This window comes from Oratosquilla oratoria, chromosome 6, assembly GCF_046742065.1.
Source record: "Oratosquilla oratoria isolate Oo_2021 chromosome 6, ASM4674206v1, whole genome shotgun sequence".
Lineage (NCBI taxonomy): Eukaryota > Metazoa > Arthropoda > Malacostraca > Stomatopoda > Squillidae > Oratosquilla > Oratosquilla oratoria.
The window spans coordinates 33,140,101-33,152,600 of record NC_134782.1 but is presented as its reverse complement, the minus strand read 5'-3'; positions in this window follow the sequence as shown (position 1 = coordinate 33,152,600).

The window sequence follows — 12,500 nt, the reverse complement described above, 5'->3', positions numbered from 1 at the left end:
TTACAAGAGAAAATTGATGTTCCTATTATATTATTAGTTCTAAATTATGAAACTCTTAAAGAAACGAGGACAAGATCTAATATGTGTACTTTAATAAAGTCGTTTTATTCGATTTACAAATTACCAATATCTAGACGATATTGCATGTATTTGTAGCGGTGAAATTGAAATAATCCCCTTAAAGAAAATATCCCATGGGATTTTTTCCGGGGAGATTTTTTTTTTTTTTTTTTTTTTTTTCATGATGAATATTTTCCGTGGGGGAATATATTCTTGGAGGATATTTTCCTTGTGGAATGTTTTCCTTCTTTTTCGTAGGGGATTTTTTTCTTGTTCTTCTTCTTTGGGGGATATTTTCCAGGGATTTTTTCCGTGGAGAATTTTTTCCCTCGAGGATTTTTTTTTTTTTTTTCAGAGGGCAATATTTTCCGTGGGGTGATTTTTTCTTTTAACCATTTCTACCCGACGCCAGGCGATTTCACTCAGCTGTGGATGAACCTTCTTCATCAAGGTGGTGTTGGCATAAGACGAGAATGATAAAACCTCAAGACCCCAATTAAGCCCCCGTCGTTACACATTCAAGATTCTGCTCAAATTATGTGAATTTGAAAAATTTAGAAAATCACTTCGTTTATAGTATTCTAGACTTCCCCAAGGACAATTCAGCAATGTGTCTAATATTCGTCTAGATTTAACCCCTTTTAATTCTTCATTCAGCTTCTCAACGTGTGACGCAATGGTGATTTGACATTTGGAGATTGGATTTAATGTTCACAGAGACCCAATGAAAGTCCATCAAGGGTTCGTAACTAAGTCGTTTCTATTTAAACGAACTTACATGTGTCGCGTATGTATGGCAGGGGCTTCACAATGACATTCTTCAGTTAATTTGTTCTGGCTGAGAACTGGCGATTTTGTGTTCAGGAGGGGTGTGGGTGAATGGAGACCCCTTCGTCCAAAAGAGGTCTCAAGGGATCGGGACCCCCTCAACATTCGAGACTTTGTTTTGGTCAACGTAGGACGATTTCACTCGGTTAATGGGATTGGATTCACGGGAAGGGAGGAGAGGAGGAGAAGGAGGAGGAGGAGGAGGAGGAGGAGGAGGAGGAGGAGGAAGGGAGGAGAGGAGAGAGAAGGGGAGGGAAGGGGAGAGGAGGGGAAGGGAGGGGAGAGAAGTGGAAGAGAAGGGTACAGGAGTAGAATGGAGAGGATGGAGTGGTACGGGGGAAGGTGAGGGACGGGATTGGAGGGAAAGGGAGGGACAGGGGTAGGAGGAGGTACAGGAGGAGAAGGGGAGGGGAAGGGAGATAAGAGAGGGGAGGAGGCAATGGGAGAGAAGGGGAATGACAGGAGGAGAAGGGGAGGGGAGGCACGGGAAGGGAAGGGAGAGGAAGGCGAAGAGAAAGAGAGAAATAAAGAAAGAAAAAAGAAGAGAGAGAGGAAGAGAGAGAAAGAGAGAGTGAGAGAGAAAGAGAAAGAGAGAGAGAGAAAGAGAGAGAGAGAGAGAGAGAGAGAGAGACACGGAGGGAGAGAGAGAGATAGGGAGGGAGGGAGGGAGGGAAAAAGAGAGAGAGAGAGAGACAGAGAGAGAGAGGGAAAGATGCAAAGAGAAAGAGACAGATAGACAGACAAACAGACAGAAGGATAGACAGAAAGACAGATAGACAGACAGACAGAAATACAGACAGAAAAACAAAGAGAGAGAGATAGAGAGAGAGAGAGAGAGATGCAAGATGGAATGATAAAAAAAAGTAGAGAATGGAGGGAGAGGGAAAACAAAAATAGAAGGAAGAGAGAAGGAGGATTAGGGAGAGCGGAAGGGTTGGATTCATGGCCATATCCGGAAAACCACCTTCCCTCCCTCCCTACCTCACACCCCTCCCTACCTCTCACCACTCCCTCCCTGTCCCTCCCACCTTCCCTTCCCTCTCCCTCTCACCTTCCCTTCCCTCTCCCTCCCACCTTCTCTCTCTCCCCTCCATCCCCCTCCGACCCTCTCTCTCCCCCCTCCATCCCTCTCTTCTCTCTCTCCCTGCCTCCTTTTACCTCTCAACCCCCTCCTTCTTCTGTTCCTTTCCCTCTTCCTTTCACCCTCCCTCTTTTCACACACACACACACACACACACACACACACACACACACACACACACACACACACACACACACACACACACACACATACATACACAGATACACACCTTTCCTCCCTTTGGCCTTTCCCCCCTCCTCTCGTCACAACAACATCACCATAGATCCTGCTTATGAAAGGGAGGGAGAGGAGGAAGGGAGGGAGAGATGGAGGGATGGAGGGATGGAGTTGGAAACAGGGATGAGGGAGGATGGAAAAATAGAGGGGAAGGAGAGGGGAATAAGAGCGAGGGTTTAAATAAGAGAGGAAGAAGAGAGAAGGAGACAAGAAGAAGAAGAGAAAGGAAAGAGAAAGGCAAGGTGAGAAAAAGGAGGAAGACGAGGGAAGGGAGAAATGATAGGAGGGGGAGGAGGTAAGGGAGAGAAAACGGGGAGGAGAGGAGAGAAGGGATAAAGAGAAGGGGGGCAGGATGGTGAGGGGGGGATAGGAGCGGGAAGGGGAGCGGGAAGGGGAGCGAGAGGGGAAGGGGGAGAGGATCGTGACGGGGACAGGGAGTGGGGAGAAGGAGAGGAGTGGGAGGAGGGGAGAGGGGAGAAGGGAAGAGGAGGGAGGTGGAAGTACCACAGGTACCAGGAGGTAGGGGGCAATCACAGAGATTCCTTCGTTCCCGGAGAAAAGAGAAAAATAAAAATAAATTTAAGGGGACCAGAAGAAAGAAGACCTGGAAGAGGAGGAGGAGAAGGAAGAGGGGAGAGGAGGAAGGAGGAGTAGGAGGAGGAAAGAGGAGCAGGGGGAAGGAGGACGAACTGGAAGAGGAGGAGGAGGAGGAGGAGGAGGAGGAGGAGAAGGAAGAGAATGTGGAGGAAGAGAAGGTGGAGGAGTAGGTGTTGGAGAAAGGAGGAAGAGGAGGAGGTGCAGGAGTAGGTGGTGGAGGAAGAGGTGGAGAAGGAGGTGGAGAAGGAGGTGGAGGAGTAGGTGGAGGAGTAGGTGGTGGAGGAGGAGAAGGAGGAGGAATAGGAAGAAGGAAGAGGAGTAGGTGGTGGAGGAAGAGGAGTAGGTAGTGGTGGTGGAGGAGGAGAGGAGGAGGAGGAGGAGGAGAAGGAGGAGGAGGAAGAGGAGAAGGTGGAGGAGTAGGTGGAAGAGGGAGGAGGAGGAAGAGGTGGTGGAGGAGTAGGTGGAGGAGGAAGAGGTGGTGGAGGAGTAGGTGGAGGAGGAAGGAGGAGGACGAGACCCAGGAGGAGAACCAGAAGGAAGACCAGGAGGAGGAAGAGGTGAGGGAGCAAGAGGAGTAAGATTCTAAAGGAGACGGAGGAGCAGGAGGAGGACAATGAAGAGGAGGAGAAGAGAAGGAGACAGAAAGAGAGGAGACAGAGAAGGAGGAGAAACAAGAGAACGAGAAAAGAAAAGAGTAGGAAGAAGAAAAAGAAATGAATGAGGAGGAAGAAAAGGAAAATGAGGAGGAAGAAAAGGAAGAGTAGGAAGAGAAGGAGTGGTAAGAGAGAGAGAGGGAGAAGGGAAGGGGAGGGTTAGGAGGAGGGTTAGGGGGAGGGAGGGAATGTCATCTGGGTGAGGAGTAACATCGAAAGAAACATGTGGATTATCCCCCCAACCACCTTCTCTCTCTCTCTCTCTCTCTCTCTCTCTCTCTCTCTCTCTCTCTCTCTCTCTCTCTCTCTCTCTCTCTCTCTCCTTCTCTCTTCTCTTTCATTATACATCTCTTTCTCTTTTCTTCTCTCTCTCTTCTCTCTCTCTCTCTCTCTCTCTCTCTCTCTCTCTCTCTCTCTCTCTCTCTATATATATATATATATATATATATATATATATATATATATATATATATATATATATATATATCTACCTCGCTCGCGCGTGCGTGTATTTATGCGCGTATGTGTGCATGTGTGTCTATTTCCCAGTTTGCGTGTACACATGCATATACAGTATGCGTGCTGTGCATATACCTGAATGCACATGTAAACACGCACATGAATCTGCATATACATGCATGCGTGCATGCGCGTGTACGTGCGTTTTTCTCCGTGTGTGTTTTAATCGAATCCACATAAATCCACACGCACGCACGCGAGCTCGCCGACTTGTACACAAGAGCCCCCGGGTGATGGAGTGGGGGGGGGGAGGAAAACAGGCTCTCATCGGTGGAAGGCAGAGGCAAGGGGAGAGGGAAGGGCGAGAGAGGAAAAAGGTAGGGGAGGGAGAGGAGAGAGGGAGCGGAAGGGAGGAGAGATGGAGCGAAGAGGGAGGAGAGAAGAATGGGAGAAGGATGGGAGAGGGAGGAAGAGGCAGGGTAGAGGGGGGTAAGAGGTAGGGGAGAGGGATGTGGAGAGGAAGGAGAGAGGAAGGAGCGAGGGAGGGGAGAGAAAGGGGGAGAGAAAGGGGAGAGGGTGAAGAGTGGTATGAGAAAGGCAGGGGAGAAGTAGGAGGAGAGGAGGGAGAGGGGGAGAGGGATGGGGAGAGGGACGGGAGATGGATAGGACAGGGAGATGAGAGGGAGGAGAGAGGTAGGGGATATGCAGGGGAGAGGGAGGGGAGAAGGAAGGAACAAAGAGGAGAGATGCAGAGGAGAGGCAAGGAGAGGAAGTGGGACAGGAACCAGCGAAGGAGGGAAGAGGGACGAGTGAAAGAGGGGTTATGGAAGGGAGAGGCAGGGGAGAGGGAGAAGCAGTGAAGAGACAGGGGAAGAGGGAGAGAAACACTGAAAAACATTAAGAGATATTAAGAGACACTGTGAAGCTGAGAGATGCTGGGAGAGGTATTCGATGATGAAAAAGAGGAAAATGAATAATGATAAGAGTAACAATAATAATAATAATAATAATGATAATAATAATAATAATAATAATAATAATAATAATAATAATAATAATAATAATAATAATAATAATAATAATAATAATAATAATAATAATAATAATAATGATAATGATAATGATAATGATCATGGTAATAATAATAATAATAATAACAATAATAATAATAATAATAATAATAATAATAATAACAATAATAATAATAATAATAATAATAATAATAATAATAATAATAATAATAATGATAATGATAATGATAATGATCATGGTAATAATAATAATAACAACAACAACAACAACAACAACAACAACAAAAACAACAAAAACAAAAACAACAACAATAATAATAATAATAATAATAATAATAATAATAATAATAATAATAATAATAATAATAATAATAATAATAATAATAATAATAATAATAATAACAATAATAACAATAATAATAGCAATAATAATAACAATAACAATAACAATAATAACAATAATAATAACAATAACAAAAATAATAACATAATAACAATAACATCAATAATAACAATAATAACAATAACAATAATAATAACAATAATAATAGTAATAACAATAATAACAATGATGATGATGATGATGATGATGATGATGATGATGATGATGATGATGATGATGATGATGATGATGATGATGATGATGATGATGATGATGATGATGATGATGATGATGATGATGATGATGATGATGATGATGATGATGATGATGATGATGATGAAGGTACATTTGCTCGTCCTGTAGCGCGGTCTCTACAACTGACTGACACCCAGGAAGTCCTTTGCGGCGGCGACAAAGGCTGCCTTGGTCATCCGCTCCATCAGCTCCAAAGGGAACACGTTCACTGTAGCCTTATCAAATGGACACAGCGGCTCTCCTTCCTGTAACACTCTAGTCTTCAGACACCACCACAGTTCATAGGGACACTTTAATTACTTGCTATCTGTTTTTTCTTCTTCGTTTTTATTTTTGAGATTTGAGATTTTTTTTTTTTTTTTTTACTGTGGTGCAGAGACATATGTTTCAGGATTTGTAGGTTTCAGATATCTCTGTGAGAAAATCACATGATAGGAAATTTTAATTACTCTATCATGTAAACAATGAGAATAGCAGCCGTTTTCTGGTATAAACCATATACGGATAGATCTCATTATTGGAAATCTCTCTTAAATTCGAAACTCTACATTCGGAACAAAAAGTTCAGAAGTACAGAAAACTTGGGACATCAGGAACTCTTTATAATGAGTTGTTGATTAGAAAAAAATAAATGGGCGTTGCATTACATACCTGCTATCAAAGAGAAAATGATAAAATATAATAAATAAATAAATACAAAAAAAAAAAAATCTAGTCAGAGGGTTTAGACTAGTAAATGCCCACCTTACATCAACAACTTTCGACTATAATATCTTTCATCATTCTTTTTTTACCTTTTATTAGCCTTCATTTTTCTTTATTTCTAAATCTATTAGCAAGTTCCTCTTCTTTTTATCCCTCTTTTTGCCCTTTCTCCCCATTCTCCATTACTAATTCCCACCTTTTCTTATTCCATTTTCTACCTCCATTCCGTCCCATAATATGTCGATCCTTTTGATGTAATATTTTCCTTAACCCAAGTGAGCTTAAGCCAGTGATCCTCAAAATTTTTCACTCCATTCTCCCCTTCATGAAATCTAAACATTCGAGTGGCTTCCCCCTCGTTTTTCTACTAAATAAATTAAATAGATAATAAATAGATAAATAATAATAATGAAATATTGATGAAGACAAACCTTTTGCTTTATTACAAAGTTGACCATCATGATTATCTTATATCTGACAGATTGTGATATACTTAGCCTACATCACTAGACTACATCATACAGAAACGTATAATTTGCAACAGCAGGCCATAACCCCACTGAACTTTTGCCATGGTCCCCAGTTTTGAAAGCCAGTGACTTAAGCCCTTCCGTTCCGGGTGGCACCTTCCCTTCCATTCCAGCTGTCAAAGGGCGATTTTATTCATTCCATTTCCAAACATCAAATCGTTCAAATTAAAATTACTTATATCCACTTCAATCATGTATCTATTTCGATGCATTCTAAATCCTTTTCGCTTCTCTATTTTCTCGTCTCAATTTCCCTTTTTTCTTTGCTTTCCAGTTACGTATTTCCAGATCTAAATGTTTCCGACTGTCACAGCTTCTACTTCTTTTTCATCTTTTCTTTTTATTTTCCGTTTTTTCTTTTATATATTTGTTCCAAAACGTGAGAATAGTTGTTTGATTCATACTCATTCCATGTAAAAAAAAAAAAAAAAAAAAAAGCTGATGAGTTGAAAAGAAAACATATATAATCTTAAATATATATATATATATATATATATATATTTATATTTAATATATATATATATATATATATATATTTATATTGCATAAAGTCTACGGAAACAGTGCAACTACAATCAGATAAAAATTTAGAATATGATGAAATAAATATAAGGTTCCATTTATGGGAAAGTCTACGGGAAACACACACACACACACACACACACACAAAGGATTACAAAGGCGGAGCATGCCGACAGGAGACCTTTTGATCCATATCTAGGTCGGATGCGAAAAAAAAATCATATTAATAATAAAATAATAAATAAAAACTATGATAATGTAAATAACACATAAAATACATAAATAAATGCATAGGTATAGTTAAATAATAAACAAACAGGTAAATAGTAAATAATAATAAATTGACATATAACTAATAATAAATAAAAATCAGACAGACAAATGATAACAAAACAAAAACAAATAATATAAGATAAATTATCATCATTACAGCATCTTACTTAGGTATTTATCTAAATGATTCTTAAAGCTTTGAACTGAACTACATTGCACTACCTGTGCAGGAAGTTTATTCCATTCATTAACTACACGGTTGGCAAAGTTGTTTCTACCTACTTCCAAATTGAATCTATTTCCGGACAGTTTGAGACCATTGTTTCTTGTCTGATTCTCATTCAATGTAAAAATTTGGTCACTTTTGATGTTGTCAATTCCCTTTAGAATTTTAAAGACCTGTATCAAGTCACCTCTGAGTCTACGCTTTTTTAGGGAAAACAGATTCATATGTTTTAGTCGATTTTCGTATGATTTATTTTTGATATTTGGAATAAGTTTTGTGGCTCGCCGTTGTACTCTTTCCAATCTGTCAATGTCTTTAATGAGATTCGGTGACCATACGGAAACAGCATATTCCAAATGTGGACTCACACACACACACACACACACACACACACACACACACACACACACACACACACACACACACACACTGTATACCTGTTAACAGAATAAGATGGTGTTGAATAAGTCAAGAATTGCTAGTTAGTTTATCTCAACTCTAGGGAGATTTTCTTCACCAATGGTTTTGAACACGAGCGTTTCCTTTATAACCCTCCAGTCTCGGTGAACATTTGCATTTCAACATTTTCTTTTTCTTGTGTGAACAAGAACTTCTGCTAAGGTGAACAGACGCATTTCATTACTTCAGTGTTCGTGAAGCGTATTAGAATGGATACGGATGACAGGTTGTATGGAACATGGAGCTCCCTAGTGTAGGTCTTATGATCTCTTGCAGCCTCCTCCATTCTTATGTTCTTAGAAATTTAGAAAAGTAGTGAGGTTAGATTTCTAGTCAGACTGTATCATGATTACGAGGTTAGTCTCACACATATATCTAGATTTAATAATCGATAGTTGCCATTTCGTAATTAGATCAAGACAGGACCAAGAATGCACTTGTTAAGTCTTTAAAATGCTTTGGCTTGATGAATGTATATACGACCATATTAACCCGTAAACAATGATGTTTATATATATATATATATATATATATATATATATATATATATTTGTGTGTGCGTGTTTTAGGTCCCGCCAAGTGATTTTATTCAGCTGAAGGAATATATAAGCCGCCAGGCTATTTTATTCAGCCAAGAAATTATTTGCCTATTTTATCTACACAATGATAGACAAAAAATAAAACGTGGATATTTGTCTTCCAACGCATCGGCATAATGAATATGCATATGTCATTAAGCCAGGATAGGGTATAATTTGATATGTGACCAAAATATTATGAAAAAATAAATTAAAAATCCAAAAGTTGTGCTTAGGCCCGGTTAACGAGATATCTTTCCATCCCATTCCCACGCAGTGGGAAGTGAGAAACCCCTGAGAGAGCAAAGCTTTGTCAATTGCAGATTTTTTTGATTTTTTTATATATCTATCTATTTCATTTTTCATTTGTTTTGTTTTTTTTGGGGGGGACGACATTAGGTCGTCTCCCCGTCTGGCCAGGGCTGTCGAAAAACAACGCAGCAAGCCCGTATCGGACCCCGGGAATCGAACACACGACCACCTGCTCATAAAATTCAAGATGGAATCCACTGGGTTACCGCGCGCCCTTTACATCAAGACATCGTTATGTGTGAAAAGAACACAACAACTTCAGCGGATCGGAAGAGGAGGAGGGAAGAAACCACAGCCATTATCATTTCTCCCGAGATTGTCAACAAGTTTCTGTCAAGACCATGAATATTAAAACTTCCAGAGGCTCTCCAGTTTGCTTCTTACACTCGATGAAACACAAACTCGTTTCCAGGTTTGCCCGTCATGTTTGTTCCGTCCACACACTCTCGCATCTTCCTGATTGACGAATACGATTGCGTCTCTTCAAGACCAACTGTGGAGTCGCGAATAAATTATATATATATTTTATCGAACAGTCTACGGTCTCTGAAAAATTCATGGAAAGTTCAAGACCTTACTAGTGATTTTCCAGGACTTTTTGAGACTATTGGAGGGTTTCAGAATCAAAGACTTTGGTCTTTCCAGTCCGATGATATATTTTGTAAATTCATGTTTTTATGCCTTTTCCTTTTTGGCTACCTCCCTTGAAAGGGGGAAAAAGTCTTGGTATATGTATGTATGTATTTGACATCCATGTGATTTTGTTTGGTTGGGCAAAGAAGTCAGTGGCCTTTTTTATATATGTATATGTGTGTATATATATATATATATATATATATATACATATATATATATATATATATATATGTATATATATATATATACATATATATATACATATATATATATATATATATATAATATAATATAAAATTTATCCAACTTTCGGAGAAAAATAAACTGAGATACAGAGGTATCCATATATTTCGACCACTATCTATGGTCCCCTTCAGCAGATAGATACAGTAAATAGAGAACAAGAATGTATACAAAAAAGAATGTACACTAGGGGAACAAGAAGACCGGGTATTCAATTCAAAGTGAAATAGGAATTAGAAGGTGAATTCCCACTTCTAGATATGTTAGTGATCAGGTGTCCGGAACAATTGTCCTTCTAGGTATACAGAAAGCCTACCCACACAGTTAGCTACTTACACTTTTTCGGCCACCAACCAGACAAAATTGAATACGGTGAGGCTTAGGGCCTTTTTTTCTTTGAGATTGCTCAAAATTTGTAGCCTACAATACTTTGTCTCCGAAATTGAATTAGTTTGCTCTCACAAGTACCAAATGACCACACAACGCGTCCATCCATGCTGCTTCCTAACAAGCATATAAAAGTCCTCTTAAGTTAACCCAAGAGTATTTTTAGAAATGTAGTAAATGTTCATCGGAAAACCAAAGTGGACAATAGCCCTGGAACATGTAAATTACCATGCCAAGACTACGATAAGGTGCACTAGGACTAGACGGGGCGTGATCTATCAACAAGAATAAAAAACATAGATACGCTCAAGAGAACTCCGCAGTGTTTCATCACTCCAGGATAATGACTCACCACATTGATTCGAAAAATGAAGCCATTGTTTTCAAGTCACACTCTAGTCTTAGAAAAAGAAATCTTAGAATCATCAATTATTAAACACTTTCCAAACTTTAATACTTCTGAAGGTCACTAGATCCCATTACTTGGTTGGCAGTTGATAGATTAATCTCCAAAGCTACTGGTTGTAAACTCAATAGATGTCAATCATTTACTCGACCTCATCAAGGACATGTCACATGAGGCTCTCCTTGTTCCGCTAATGTACAGTCTGTTTTTTCTTTGTATGTGTTATTGTTCTCCATTTAGTGTACCTATCTGCTGAAGAGGATCACAGATAGTGGTCGAAATCTACGAATACCTCTGTACTTTGGCTCATTTTTCTCCAAAAGTGGGTTAAGGTTTTATATTACTCATGTGCAACTACATCATCGTGTGTGTGTGTGTGTGTGTGTGTGTGTGTGTGTGTGTGTGTGTGTGTGTGTGTGTGTGTGTGTGTGTGTGTGTGTGTGTGTGTGTGTGTGTGTGTGTGTGTGTGTGTGTGTGTGTGTGTGTGTGTGTGTGTGTGTGTGTGTGTGTGTGTGTGTGTGTGTGTGTGTATTTGTTTGTGTGTGTGCGCTTACGTATGTGTGCATGTGTACATGCATATGTCACCAAACAAGTAGGTACTGCACGTCTATATGCAGACAAAAAACATCTATATTTTGCCTCTCGACAATAAATGAGTAGAAGAGAGAAGGGAGAGGGAGAGTGGGAAAGGAGAGGGAGGGGGAGGTAGGGGGAGGAGGGGTGATGAAGGGGGGAGGAGAAGGCAGGGGAGGCTCTGGGCTGAAAGCATTGCGAAGCCTTTGGGCGAGGGGAACACAGATATTTCTGACCTTCGCAAAAGAAGGGGAAAGTGGAGAGGAGGGGGAGGGGAGGAGACGAGAGAGTGGAGGGAGAGGGAAGGGGATGGGATGGGAAGAACAGTTTGGGGCGAGGTGGGGTGGAGAGGGAAAGCAGGGAAGGGTAGGTGGAGGAGAAAAGGGAAGAGGAGGGAGAAGGGGAGGGGAAAGGGAAGAGGAGGGGAAGGGGAGGGGAGGAGAGGGGAAGGAAGGGGGAGAAGAAGAGAGGGGGAGGGAGGGGAGGGAAGAAGGGTTTGCGGAGAGGAGGATAAGGGAGGGGAGGGGAGGGGAGGGGCGGGAATGTGAAGAAATGTTAAGGGATAGGAGGACAAAGGAGAGAGGTGAAAAGAGAGAGAGGAGAAGAGAGTAAATAAGTGTGTAGAGGCGATAAAGGATTCAGGAGAGGAAAGAGAAGAAGGAAGAGAGGAAAGAAGAGAAGAAGGAAGAGAGGAAGGAGAAGGGAAGGGGGAAGGGATGATGAAGGGTAGTGATATAGTAATACGCTATTATTATAGACTATACCTTGTATATATATATATATATATATATATATATATATATATTTATATATATATATATAGACATGACATAATTGAATAGAAACCAAGAGAAATCGTCTAATTTATTAAACAAGCAATTGATACAATTAAAGTGCTTATAAATGGTCACAATGTAAATAACTAATACTTGGTTGACATTCCCTTCGCTTTTTTCAATGCAAGGACCCTTCTAGGCATGCTAGTGATTATTTCACGAATACCATCTTGAAGGATTTCTTACCATGATTCCCGTAGTAATTCTAAGAGTTCGGGCTTCAAAGATGGC